The sequence below is a fragment of the Microtus oregoni genome, unplaced genomic scaffold (genome assembly GCF_018167655.1).
Source record: "Microtus oregoni isolate MIOR12 unplaced genomic scaffold, Mior012 000014F_ref0000157, whole genome shotgun sequence".
Classification (NCBI taxonomy): Eukaryota; Metazoa; Chordata; class Mammalia; order Rodentia; family Cricetidae; genus Microtus; species Microtus oregoni.
The window spans coordinates 37,457,003-37,472,516 of NW_024543073.1; positions in this window are offsets into that span (position 1 = coordinate 37,457,003).

A 15,514-nucleotide genomic window follows, 5' to 3' on the forward strand; every position below is an offset into this window, starting at 1 on the left:
TAACTCAGAATTGAGAAATAGATGATTATGTATTTATGGGGTAGACTTGAATGGAGATCAGAAACCAAAATCTGCAACCAGAACAGAGAAGCTGGAAAAGAGGCCAGATGCATACTCTACATTAGCTTATATAGTTTAAGAGGTCAAGCCCCAGGAGAGGGTAACCATTGGCTATAAGACTTCCTACAGCATGTGTGTGTGTGTTTACTTGTACACAAGTGTGTGCAGGGAACAACCTTAGGTGTTGGCCCTCAGGCATGACCCACTTTCTTTTTCATACAAGATCTGTAATTGGTCTTACTTTTACCAAGTAGGCTGTTAGATGGTAAGTGAACACCAGGTATCTAGCAATTTCCATATGCCCTAGCCTTGAGATTACAAATTCATGCTACCTTGACTAGCATTTTTAACAAGGGCTCTGAAAATTGAACCCATGCCCTTGTGTGCTGAGCCATCGTCTTAGCATCAAGCTTGCTTGCTTTGCAGTGCTGAGAATTCAACACCAGGCCTTGCCCACACACATTTCACAGAACTACATCCTCAACTCACCTTTTCTACATTCTTGCTTCTGAATTTTCTAATCCATTGTCACCAGATGACCAATTGTCCCTTCTCTTACCAACTCCACATTGTTTATTTGCCTGTATGTAATGAACAATCTAATTCTACAAATATCTTTAATTCCTTCTAAACTTATCTAATTATCTGTAACTAGAAGATATAAGTATTTAAGATTATTAGAACCATCTTTAAATTCAATTGACTTATTCATTTGTTCATGTTTTCATACAATGAGCATATGAGAGTTTTCCTGCATCTATGTCCTCTAACAAATCAGGTACTTTGTTTGTTTTGTTTTCTGCCTCCCAGATGGGCTTCAAAATAACAGATGTGAGGGAGCAAGAAATTACCCTAACAGTTGCATAGAGAATGTGTAGTCAAACACACACACGTATAATTAAATAAATCAGAATGTTATCACCATGGAGCTACTGATATGGAAGAGACATTACTAGGAAATTGAAGAAAGGGCATTAATTAATAAAGCTCAAACTGTTTTGTCATCCTAGCTATTTTATGAAATAATGCATTATCCACAGTTTTCTCATCTGCAATTCTATCTCCATCCTCTAGTGTTTGGAGAGGCTGCTTGTTCATTCTCAGCTGCCCAGAACCAAAATAACTACACAGAACTCTGTATTAATTGCAATACTTTTTGGCCAATAGCTTAAGCATACTTCTGACTAATTCTTATATTTTAAATTAACCCATTTCTATTAATCTGTGGATCACTACAAGGCTGTGGGTTACCAGCAAGGTGCCAGTGCATATCTCCTGCAGGTAGCTACATGGCTTCTTCTCTGACTTTGCCCTCTCTCTCTCTCTCTCTCTCTCTCTCTCTCTCTCTCTCTTTCTCTCTCTCTCTCTCTCTCTCTCTCTCTCTCTCTCTCTATATATATATATATATATATATATATATATATATATATATATATATATCTTCCAGCCTGGCTATATTCTGTTAAGACATTGGCCTAAAGCAGCTTCTTTATTGACCAATGGCAATAAAACATTCATAGCATACAAAGGGGAATCCCGCATCACCTCCCCTTTTCTGTTTAAATAAAAAGGAAGTTTTAACATAGTAAAATTATATAAAACAAAACAGTTATTAAGCAAGAATTATAGTTACAATATTTATATCTACTTTATCTTTTATCATAACTAAGAAAAATTATAATTATAACTGATGTAGGAGGGTCTTCTATCTATCTGTTGCTTTTATTGGTTAAGTAATAAAGAAAACTGTTTGGCCAGATACGTCAGAACATAGGTAGGTGAGGAAGACAGAACAGAATTGTGGGAGGAAGAAAGCAGGGACTGGCAGATGCCATGAAACTCTGGTCCAAGACGGACATAGGTTAGAATCTTCCCAGTAAGCCACCACCTCATGATGTTACACAAATTATTAGAAATGGGTTAATCAAGATGTGAGAATTAGCCAATAAGAGGAAGAAACTAATGGGCCAGGCAGTGTTTAAATGAATACAGTTTCCATTTAATTATTTCCAGTAAAACTAGCTAGGTAGCCAGGACCAAAAGCAGCCCACTCCCCTATTACAACATTGTGGCACCCAACATGGTAACTCAAAGCCTGGAAACATCTCTTTGTATGGCAGCAGATATCCACTCCACCATGCTTTCCATCTGCCTAAGCCTTATCCCTCCTGAAAGGTTGCTGTGAACACCCTCAAAAAATTACTTCACCCAACTGATGACTGAGATGAACCTAGCACACAGGTTATACTGTGAACGACCTAATTAACAGCGCCCCCATACAGCAGGAAAAAGTTTGGAGAGAAATAACTGTGCCCATATTTCCAAACATTGTTTATAAATGTTCTTTTACATATAACTATCGATTCTTCAACTCCATCAAAGACCCCAGAAGGATATAATATTACTTAAGTTAACAAGAAGTGCGTTGTACACAACTTCCAAAAATCTAGACTTGACAGAGACATTTCACTGCCTGAACAGTCACCCAAAGTTCTTCTGTAACACTGGAGCATCTGTTGTGGTCTGGTACTAGCCCAGACCTAAATTATTTCTCAGACCAGTGATGGAGGAAGGTCATTGGCTAATAAAGGAAATGCCTTGGCCCATTTTATTGGTTAGAAGATAGGTGGGAGGAGTAAACAGAACAGAACGCTGGGAGGAAGAGGAAGTGAGCTCAGACTCCACAGCTCTCCTCTCGGGAGCAGACGCCTCAGAGAGACTCCATGCAACCAGCTCCCAGGCAGACACACGCCATGAAGCTCCGACCCAGGATGGACATAGGCTAGAATCTTCCCGGTAAGCGCACCTAGGGGCGCTACACAGATGATTAGAAATGGGCTAAATTAAGATGTGAGAATTAGCCTAGAAGAGGCTAGATAGAAATGGGCCAAGCAGCAATTAAATGAATACAGTTTGTGTGTTGTTATTTCGGAGCATAAGCTAGCCGAGCAGGTGGCCGGGGTGCTGGGAACGCAGCCCCGCCACCCCTATTACTACAATCCAGTGGGGAGGCATTGGAATAATTGAGGTATGACTCACATGACTTTATCAGGCATTTTTAAGATACTTCATAAAGTCCTGGATTTATATCCTGAAAATCACCCATGTTTATTCTCCAAACAGCTTTTATACCAAAATGTAAACTGAGGGGGAAATTCATTATCATTCTGTTTCCTAGGTAGCTGGGAGAATAACTGTGGTCACATCCACACCTTTCTATGCCCATTTTGACATGTCTTCCTATCTATCTTTCTGCTCTGTATGCCTGCTCTGTCATGTAGACTGAATTAACACCTCTTTCCCAGGTGACCTCCCAAAATTACAGAGAATGAGGAGAGCAACACTAGCATATCCTGACCCTTTGTTTAGGATGGCTTCAGTTTGTCTCACAAGGCTAGGTGACCACCTCCTGTGTGGCAGGTGCAAACTGTGGCCTGAAATTCTGGCCACCATACAATGTAGAAATATGGACCTGTATAATATGGCCCTACGAGCATCCATGTTCAGCCTACACACCCATAGTATCCAGCAGACTTTTCCATGAATCAAGAAATTTCAAAGACAGTTTCACCTATATCGGCAGTTTGTCAGTCACTTTCTTCTGTGTACTGCAGAATACCTGGCAGACTCTTCCATGAAGCAGGAACCCAAAGGATTGTCTCACCTTCTTTAGGCAGCTTCAGCAATCATTTTTCTTTGTATCTTGCACGTACAGTCAAGCAGTTCAGGCAAGAGCAGTTTCTTGCCCAAATAGATAACAAACTCCACGAGGAACCTCTTTGATATTTATCATTCTCTTAAAGTAGATTGGTGCTGCCAGGAGCAGATGTGTCTCATTATCATGAAAAGTCTTAAGTTTTTAAAACATTTTAAATGCCATACTCTGTAGTCTTTGAAAGATCTGAAGAATATTAATCCATCTGAAATGCATCTCTGTACATCTAGAAAACCTAAGTAGCATGACTTTAAGCTTGACAATTATACATGACTCTCTATTGATATACATTTCTTAATTATATATTAAATTTTTAAATGAGCTACACAAACACAATATCTTAATCAAGAGCTAAAATATACATATAACAAAATTGACCTTCAATTTGCATTAATAAACCAAGATACATACCAATACAAATCTATAACATTTCCCCCTTTAAATTTAAACAAACATTTAAAAAAAATAAAATAATATTTGGGATACAAAGACAAATATCCATAATCCAATTATGGGAATATGGGTATAGTTTTCTAGGCTACTTCCTGCTGGTTGGCAGGGATGGTGATCTTATAGGGAATCTAAAGAAAATTCAGGATTATGGTCAAGTCCTGACTGGATTATTCTGTGAGGCTTAATCATCTCAGCCAATTGTCTTGAGGCTGTTCTGGATCTAGAACTCAGCGGAAACTCTAACAGAAGTCTTCTGAAATGTTGGAGTGTCTGGGCCATCTGCTCTTATCCAAGATTTTTCAAGAGGTCTTGGTCCATCAAACCACATTAGTCTGGAAGGAATCCACAGATTCTCATTTTCTGTGAAAACAAAAGTAGAATTTCTTTTCTAAAGCAACATAGCCTTAGACCCAAATTTTTGAAGTCAAGATATTTTTAAAATATATATGTTGGTTTAGCTTAGTGGCCTATACAATGAAATGTCTCTCTGCAGTCAAAAAATTCAAAGAAAACAATAATACACATAATCCAGACTTTCTGTGTATTTTCTATCTTTATGTGGCTTATTTTCTTAACTCCTTTTATCTATGACTGTGTGTACACTGTCTTTTTAAAGACTTTGTTTTAATTTTATCACCATTTTTTCATTTTATAACTCCCTATACTCTTTTTCTTCTCTCTCCCAAGCCTACATACATTTGTCCAATTTATCTCTGCTTTCTACCAGCAGACAGAGCAAGTAGCTACTTTAAACTCTTTGTGTGTGTGTGTGTAAAATTTCTTTTCAAGCTCTCTCAGGTTTTTAAATGGATTTAATTAACCACTTTGGTGTCAATTAAATGGAGGACCTTGTTATTCCCAGCTTCCCAGAACAGAAATAACCACATAGAAATCTGTATTAATTGCAATTCTGTTTGACCAATAGCTTAAGTGTATTTCTGGCTAAGTCTTAAATCTTAAATTAACCAATTTCTATTAATCTGTGGATTACCACGTGGCTGTGGCTTACCGGAAAGTGTATGTGTCTCCTGCAGACACCTATATGGCTTCTTCTCTGACTCTGCCTACTCTCTCTATATATATCTCTTCCAGCCTGGCTATATTCTGTTATGTCATTGGCCTAGAGCAGCTTCTTTATTAACCAATGGCAATAAAACATTCATAGCATACAGAAAGGAATCCCACATCACTCTAGTCCACTCATTATATGCTGTTCAGAGTCTTTCATATATAACTGAGATTTTACTAGAACTAAGATGAGACTGGCTCAACTAGATGGTAGTAGATTTCACTTACTCTTCAAATCTGCCATTTGTGAATGACCTATCTTCAATTATCGGAAAGCTGTGTGATTGTTGATTCCTGTCTTATTTAGGGTTTCTGTTGCTCTGGCAAAACACCATGGCCAAAAGCAAATTGGGGAGAAAAGGGTTTATTTTGCTTATACTTCCCTATCACAGGGAAAGAAGGGCAGGAATTAAAGGCAGGAGCTGGAGCAGAGCTCATGAATGAACACTACTTATTGATTTGTTCCTCATGACATGCTCAGCCTGCTTTCTTATAGAAGCCAGGACCACTAGCCTAGGGGTGCCTCTGGCCACCATGAGCTATTTCTTCCCACATCAATTATCAATCAAGAAAATATACCACAAGTTTGCCTACAGGCTAATCCAGTGGGGGCATTTTTCTCAACTGAGGCTCTTTTTCCAATATGACTAGCTTGTGTCAAGTTGACACAAAAACTAGCTGACACAACTGACCATTTGTCATCTTAATACAAAAACACATTACTATTAAACCATCACCTTTTCTTTCTTTTTCACCCTTGAAGATCTTATGTTAATATTAATATTACAATATAAATCCCTCCATTTTTTTCAAAGTCCTATATAGCCTGTACAAATTCAAACAACTACAAAATGTTTAGTCTCTTTAAAACATCTAAAATCTTCTTCAAGGTTCAGAATTTCTCTAAAATATAAAATCTCTTCAATGCCTCTCAATTGTGGGCTCTTGTAACATCAAAATAAGTTAAATCCTTTCTTACTCCAAGAAATAAGAACAAGGACACAGCCATACTCTAAGCAAAACAATATTCCAACAGTGGAAATAACTCATGTTTGGGGCATTGTTCTATTCCTGTGCAGAGACACCACAGACAAGGCAACTCTTATAAAAGAAATGATTTAATTGGGGACTTTCAAACAGTTTCTGAGACTTAGTCCATCATGGTGGGAAGTATGGAAGTAAACATGGTGGGCATGGTACTATAGAAGTAGATGAGAGCTATATCTTTTTTAAACAAAATAAAATACAATAAGATAAAAATGAAAGCCATCATATTGAAGTTGGACAAGACAAACCAATAGAAAAAACTGCAAGAGAAGGCACAAGAATCCTGCTCATTTACACATTCAGGAGTCCCATAAAAGTACTAACTGAAAGCTTTAGAATATATACAGTGAACCTGGTGCAGACCTGTGTAGAGCCTGTGATTGCAGCTTTAGAGAGAGCTACGTCTTAATTTGAGACAGAGGGAAAGATTTGGGGTGGGCTTTTGAAACCTCAAAGCCCACCCTCAGTGACACACTTTCTCCAACAACACCTCCAAACCCTTTCAAATAGTGACACTTTTTGGTGACTAAGCATTCAGATATATGAGCCTGTAGGGGGTATTCTTATTCAAACCTCCACAAAGACTCACTCATGATCCTATGGGCTCCAAGGGGTCTTGAAAAGTCATATTACTCTGGTTCTGTGCACGACAGTATATGCAGCTTATCCTGTAGAGCCAAGATGGCTCTACTCACAACTGTTGCAGTCCTTGATGGTAGTCTCATTATAATGGCATCTCTAAAAGGCTGTAGTCCCTGCTTCTATTGGGCTGCACCTTCACCAATAGACTCTTCTAGACTCTCTTCTGGGACTCTGATACTGTCACATGGTGCTAAACCTTAGCCTTTCTCCATTACCCCTTCAGTCCTCAGGTTTCCCACTAAAGCTGCGTATTCACCAAAGGCCTGTCCTGGCCTCTCATGGTGACTGCTCTCCATGACCCCTTTATAACTTTGAAACCAGTACCACCTGTGAGACCCTTAAACTAGTTTGGCCTGTCAGCATGAGATACAGACTCAACCACCACTGGACCAGAGCTTCTGTGTACTGACACCAAGGAAACACTTTCCAAAAGATTTTGTTTGTCCCAACAAAAGGAAGTTTTTGTTTTAGCGGTTTTGGTCTCTTCCACTTGACTCTTCAGCTCAAACTGACCCGAACCACAGGTTCTTAAGTCAAGATGTCATGTTAACAGCTCTGATATAGCCATTATTTTCTCTAAAACTTCATAAGCCAGGTTGCCATTGTATACAGTGCTCAGAATTTTTGTCTTCCAAACTCCCACAAAAACATCTCATTTGAGCTGAGTGCTGAGTACTCAACAGTTTTCTAGCCCAAAGCTCAAATACTACCACAATCTTCCCCCAAAACCATATAGTTTGATCTAAAGAACAATGAAACACTTCTGGTACCAATTTCTGTCTCAAGGTTTCAATTTGGATAACTAAAAAGGTGCACCTTTTTACAATGTTCTGGCAAGAACTCTAAATATGAATCTCAGAAAAACCCTATCGAATACTCAGAGACTATTTGCAATTATACCAGACAGTGATCTTGAAACTTAATCATCATTTTACTTTCACAAGATCCCATAGAAAGAATATCACCCCCATGGCAGCTAGAAGTAATTTTAGAAGATGACATCCCCTCTCACAACAATGTTTGTCCTCAGGGTTAGGTACATCAATTAGGGGTTGATTATAACTGGTATAGAGTCGGGGGTTGGGGTGTAAATTATGTAGGCTCAGGGATCTCTTTGAAAAAAAGAGGGAAATTGGATGGGATAATAAGTACATTAGTGTGAACTTACTCACACTAATAATAATAGTGAGTAACAGAGTGGATACTTGTGAGTTATTATTTATAGGCAATTTATATTGGTATAGATTCTTGTATATTGATACAAATTCAAATTATATTGAATATGCTCCTATTTATGTTTACAATATCTGTACACCTAGGCAAAGTTATTTTGTCATATTTATGCATGCATGTTTCTACCTCTGTTTAAGACATTTTGTATATTGATACAATTTTAGGATATATTTATCACATTATACTATACATTTGTAGTGAGCCGGACAGGATCGCCATTACAAGATGGCACCGACATCCTGTCTTGTTGGTTATAAACAACTCCATATTTGGCTATGGCTTTGAGAGCTGCGTGTCCCCGCTTCCCGCATGCGCGGTGGATGAGGATCCTTGAGCCTATCCCGATGCGGTCTGGTGTCAGCTGTTGGTGGCAGCCAATCACAGGGCGACCCATATGCCAATTCCCTATTTAAGTGGCTGCCTAAGTGCACCCAGTCCCTTCGCTTCCTGCTGCCTCTCCCCTCGCTCCCTGCCCCTCCGCTCCCTGTTCCTCGTTTTCCCGCCCTCTCGTTCCATGCTCCCCATCAATCAAGGGCACTCCAGTAAAAGCGTGATCTGAATGGAAACCTGATGTGGTGGTCATTCTTCATCGCCGGTCGAGAAGTCCACCACAGCTGGTGTCGAAACCCCGGGAACTTTGGTCACCAGGCGAAGAGCCGAAGAGGATTCTGAACTCAACAGGCGGAGTGGCGACGTTGGTAAGTTTCTCCCAGTATGCTAATTTCAGTCTCCCCAAGTATGCTGTTTGTGGGAGGCAGTTCTTGGGTGTTTGGTCTCGTGTTCGTGGCGTTTGTGGTGTTTGTACTGGCCTGCTGTCTCTGGTTGCACTGCCGTAAGTCTGGCCACAACCTCAGAGCAGGGAACAACGTGGACGTTCCGAGAGAGGGGCGAAAGGCCCGCATTAAACACAAGAACAGTTTTTCAGATTCAGATTCAAAGGGAGGAAACTTGGAAAGGCCTGAAAGAAAAAAAGTAAAAGAAAAGGATCCTGGTACAAATCTCTCTAAAAGAGAGGCTAATGAGAAGGGGAGAGGTCCCCTCTATCCAGGCTCAAGGAATTTGCAGGCCTGGATCGGTCTGAGGAGTTAGACCCTCAAAAGGAGGAAGAACTGGAGAAAGCCGCCTCTGGCAATCTTAATGTGTCATCCTATGATAGGCTTGATAGAGATATGGCCGCTAAACAAGATATGCTAAGGAAGGGAATTATATTCTTCTGGTTCGAGTTACCGTGCCTCCAGATTTTGTAGAATGTGAACAGCTGTGGCTCCAAAATGCAAAGCGACAGACTAGAACGCTAGGCCACTCCCAGCGTGGGCCTCAGGGCATAGAAATGCAGCAGGACCGTGGTAAGGCTCTCCAGCTCTGCTCAGCCACACCTCTAAGCAAGACCTAGCACATGTTTTTGTGGTTAAACAACTTTATATTTAGGCCCAAAAAGGGTATTGCTAAGTTTTGAGGTAGATATTTGCCTAATTTTAAAAAATAGACATAATGGGAGACTCCCAGTGCTGGGGAGACTCTCACTCAGGTCTAGGGATGGCTCGGCCCCCACATGGTTCGCTGGAGACCGTCCTTGCTGAGGTCACGTGCACAAGGCCTTGGTTGGCAGGGGAGGAGTTCGACCCCTAGTGACGGGGAGAAAAAATTTTTGAAAAAAAGGCCACAGCCCACTGGTCCAGGAGGGTCATAAATTCCAAAAATCCAATGGTGGTCGCAGGGGGACTCCCTGCCTTGGGACCACTCCCAAGGTTGTAATCGGCTTATTCCTAAAACAGCAAGCTGATAATCACAAAGAGGAAACTCAACTGTTTATCGGGATTGTTATCAGGATTGCAGTCTGGTTTTGTCTTCAGCTAGTTCCTGGTGCAGGGTCGCTGAAGCGGCTAGTCCTGGATTTTTGGTTCTTCTCTTCCTGCTGGAGGAGTCTGGGTTTGTTCAAGTTTTTCAATACTATGTGTGATCAAAAGGTGACTGTCGGTTTACACTTCCAACAATAAGGTTTTTTCCTTATCCACATTTTCTTAAGCATAAATTGTTAACAATAATTTTTAATCTTGGTCATTTTTACAAGGATAAGATAAAATCTCAGAGTTTTGGTTTGCATTTCTCTGAGGGCTAAAGGTTGTTATGTTTGAGCATTTTCTAAGTGTCTCAGTCATTTTTAAGTTCGTCTGAGAGTTTTCAGTTTAGGTCTGTAACAAATATTTTTATTGGATTAATTTTTAATAGCTAATTTCCTAAGTTTTTCATATTTTTAAAATGGGTTTGTGATAAGTAAAGATCTTTTCCCACTCCAGCCTTGTTATACAAAAGTTTCTCAGTTCAGGAGATTTATGGTTTCTCCAAATGTTTGTGCCACTAAGGCTATGTTTAAGATATGACAAAGTATGCTTCAAAAATTTTTTCTCTATAAGATTCAACATAATTTTTATATGCTAAGGCCTTTGGCTCATTTAAACTTAAATTTTGTACATGGAGATGGATGTAGATCTATTTTCATTTTTCTACATGTTGGGGCCTGGTCTTGGCACCAGATAAGATCCAACAGACTACTGCTATAAAATTTCTGGGGGCAATTATATCCCCTTTGACGGTGACCCCTCAAAAGATTTCCATTCGCACTCATCATTTGAGGACACTTAATGATTTTCAACAATTATTGGGGGATATTAATTGGATTAGGGGGTATTTAAACATCTCCCGGGAAAAGTTGTTGCCCTTGTTTTCTATTTTGGAAGGTGATCCAAATGTTAATTCAAACAGAACTTTGACCCCCTTGGCTGAAAAGGCTTTAAAACAGGTGGAGAAAGCAATGACTAAGGCACAATTGTGCCGAGTTGATCCTGCTTTGCCCATATTCTTTTGCATCTTAAAAACTGCACATTACCCTACTGGGGTGCTATGGCAAGATGGCCCTTTATGGTGGATCCATGGTAATTCTTCAGGTACCAAAGCCATTCAATATTATCCCGAGTTGGTTGCTTCTCTAGCGGTATTGGGGATAAAACATTGCTTAACATCTTTTGCAACCATGCCAGATAAATTGATTATTCCCTATACCAAGGGACAGATGGAGACATTGGCAGCTACAGTAAATGAATGGGCTGTTTTGGTTTGTGCTTTTCCTAACCTTATTGATAATCATTATCCAAGACATCCCATATTAAATTTTGTGGAAAGGAACTTAGTGTATTTTCCTAAGGTTACCTTTAAAAAGCCCATTAATATGGCCTTGACTGTTTTTACTGATGGCTCCAAAACTGGCAAAGGTGCCATAGTAATTCAAGGTAGGGAACCCATTTTGCTTGATTTTCGACCTGATTCCCCACAAGTCACGGAATGTATGACCGTGCTGGAAGTTTTTAAAAGATTTTCAAAACCCTTCAATTTATTTTCAGATTCTAAATATGTGGTAAATGCTGTTGCCTCATTGGAGGTGGCTGCCTTTGTTAAAAATTCAAGTACAGTTTCCAATATTTTGTGTCTAATTCAAGCATGCATTTCACAAAGGGATAATCCCTTTTTCATTGGACATATTCGGGCTCATACTTTGCTTCCAGGACCCATGTCTGAAGCCAATGATTTGGCTGACTGCCTTACCCAGTCCATGGCTTTGGTCGTCTTGGATCCTGTAGAATTAGCACGAGATTTTCATAAGCTTTGGCATGTGCCTGCCAATACCCTTAGAAAAAAATTTCATATTTCCAGACAGATAGCCAGAGATATAGTTAAAGCCTGTTCTTCATGTGTGACCTTTTTATACCCCCCTAATGTTGGGGTCAACCCTAGAGGGCTACAACCTAACGCGTTGTGGCAAATGGATGTTACCCATCTGCCTGATTTTGGCAAATTAAAATATTTACATGTATCAGTGGATACCTTTTCTGGCATTATTCATGCCACGCCCCTAGAGGGAGAAAAGGTGACTCATGTAAAAACACATTGCCTTGAGGCCTGGGCTGCCTGGGGAAAACCCCTACGCCTGAAGACAGACAATGGCCTGGCATATACCTCCCATGGATTTCATGCCTTTTGCGCACAGCTCCAAATGACCCACATTACGGGTCTTCCATACAATCCACAAGGACAAGGTATTGTGGAGAGAGCCAACAGAAATATTAAAGAAATTCTACAAAAACAAAAAGGGGGAATAGCTGAATCTGCTTCCCCCAGGGAAAGAATCTCCCTTGCTCTCTTCACACTTAATTTTTTTAAACCTGAATGAGTCAGGTACTGCAGCAGCTGAAAAGCATGCAGCAGGCCCTATGGAACAAAAGGAATATGTGATGTGAAAAGATGTATTGGATAACAAATGGTATGGACCGGATCTTGCGGTGGCAAGATCCAGGGGAGCTGTATGTGTTTTTCCACAGGGCCAAGAGGCTCCGCTTTGGGTTCTGAGCCGGCTGACACGCATGATCAAGGAAGCTCCTAAGGATGAGGCTGAGTCTCTGGAGAAAGTTCCTGCTAACATCACTGATGATATGGATCCAGGGGAAGGTGGAGCACAGAAGGAGAATCCTGTCAGCCTTCCCAAAGGCGATACCTTGTTTGCCATGATTTCCCCAGATTTTTACCACCGATAGAAACCTTGAGTTACCATTTTTAATGTATAAGTCTAATATGGCCCTTTTAGGAGAAGCACGTAACATTACAGTGAAAGGGTCCCTGTGCTTTCAGTTCCGTGGGCATGTTTTTGGCAAGCTGCCTGGGTGGCTGTGTGTTGTGCCTGTGGTTGGTTTGCTGCCTTCGAGCCCAGACCAATAGGAATAAGGCTATATTGGGATAAGGTTGTAATCTCTCGGGCATTAGCTACCCTGGAGTGTGGCTCCTTCCCCCAGATATGGTTGTCAGCACTAAGAGACGCTTAGGGCTTCCATCTTGCACAGCCTTTGCACCCCATGGGATCTGTTGATCCATTGCACTTGGGTAGGTGTGCGGATGTAGGTTCCTCCTGCACAGCCTTTGCACCCCCGGGGTTCCTCGAGTACCCATTGCACAGGGGAAGGTGTGTCCATAGAAAATATCTTCCATCCTCGATCGACCAACACATCATGAGGTGGGGGTCAGATTGGATGACGTTAGTCCTACGCTCATTGCTTACAAACAATAAGGGGGAATTGTAGTGAGCCGGAGAGGATCGCCATTACAAGATGGAGCCGACATCCTGTCTTGTTGGTTATAAACAACTCCATATTTGGCTATGGCTTTGAGAGCTGTGCGTCCCCGCTTCCCGCATGCGCGGTGGATGAGGATCCTTGAGCCTATCCCGATGCGGTCTGGTGTCAGCTGTTGGTGGCAGCCAATCACAGGGTGACCCATGTGCCAAATCCCTATTTAAGCGGCTGCCTAAGTGCACCCCGGTCCCTTCGCTTCCTGCTGCCTCTCCCCTCGCTCCCTGCCCCTCCGCTCCCTGTTCCTCGTTTTCCCGCCCTCTCGTTCCATGCTCCCCATCAATCAAGGGCACTCCAGTAAAAGCATGATCTGAGTGGAATCCTGGTGTGGTGGTCATTCTTCGTCGCCGGTCGAGAAGTCCGCCACATACATTTCTACCTCCAATCAAAATACTTATACATTGTTTACATTTTGAGGTCATTGCTTTCATTTTCTGCACAGTTGCTTAAAGATTGTTTAATATTCTAATATAAAGTCTTAGTCTTTAAGCTATATAGGTATTAAGATTCATAGGTCAATCATCATCCATGTTTGTCATACTTATAGTTAGACTAATCATGTTCCTTAGATACATAGAGATTATATTCTGCATAGATAGGTAATCTTCAACACGTCAAAGAACTGTAGAACATGGCATTTAAATAACTTAGGGTGCTGTTGACATGAGACACAACTGCTCCTGGCAGCACCAATCTATTCCTGAGAGAATGTTGAGTACCGAATACACTCCACTTGGAACTGGTTTTCTTCTTGAAAAAACTGACCTTTGGGCAAGGAACTGCCCATGCCTTGACCACTGACAAAATACACAATGTCCAGACAGGACAAGCAGGATACAAGACAAAAGGTTGTCAAATCTTGCCAAGACAGGGTAAGACATTTTTGAAAGTTTTCCTGCCTCTGAAAATGGTCTGTCAGTTACTCTGGGCCTTAGCCAAAGTTGGTTGCTCCAATGTTGCAAATGAGACTTTGAGTGATTGCCCAGGTAGCCAGTTGTCTCTGTCATTTGTTGCACATTGTGGAAGTTGCTTGATTGCACTCCTTATTTACTCAAGTAATATTATTTCCCTTCTCAGATCTTCAATGTGGTTGAAGACTAGATAGTCATAGTTCATTTCCTCTCAAGACTTGGCCAAGTTATTTCTAATACTAATACTTATACTCCTTAGGATAGGATAATTATTGAAACATTTATCATACTTTTCTTGCTTGAAATTTTTATGCTGGTTGTAATTCTAATTTTTATACTTGATATTTGTTCTTATTGTATAAAATTTTGTATTAGATTAGAACTCTCTTACTTAAATAAAAAGAGGAGGTGCTGTAGGAACTCCTTCAGCCAGTAGCCTTTAAGATACTGGCCCACTTGGGTGTGGCCTCTTATACTATAAATGCCGATATAATGCACATGCTCTCCCTTCCAATTGTTGGATTCAGTTCTTGTTCTCCGTTCATGCAGAGGACTGTGATCTGTGAGTCTACTCCTAAATAAATATCCTTTATTATACTCATTTCTGAGTTAGTGTGGGATTTCTTTTTAGCATCCATCTTCACTGAGCACTCAACAGTTTTTCTAGCCCAAAGCTCAAATGCTACCACAATCTTTCCAAAAACCATATAGTTTGATCTACTAGAACAACAAACCACTCCTACTATCAATTACTGTCTTATTAGAGTTTCTATTACTGTGATAAACGTCATGACCAAAGGGAACTTGTGGAGTGAAGGGTTTATCTCACCTTACACTTATAGATAACAGTTTATTATCCAGAAAAGGCAGGACAGAAACCTGGAGGCAGAAACTGACCCAGAGGCTATGAAGAAATACTGCTTCTTGGCTTGCTCCTCATCCTTGCTCATCTTGATTTCTTGTAGTATCCAAGACCACCAGTCCATGGATGGCACTGGCCAGAGTGAGCTGGGCACCCTATATCAATCAATCATCAATTAAAAATGTGCCACAGGCTTAACTACAGGCCAATCTGGTGGGTGCATTTTCTCTGTTGAGATTACCTTTTCCAAAATGACTCTAGTTTGGGTAAAAATTGACATAAAACTAACAAGCACAGTGTTTAACTCTACTTATTTTTCTGATTTTCTGTATTCTTTGATGAAAATTCC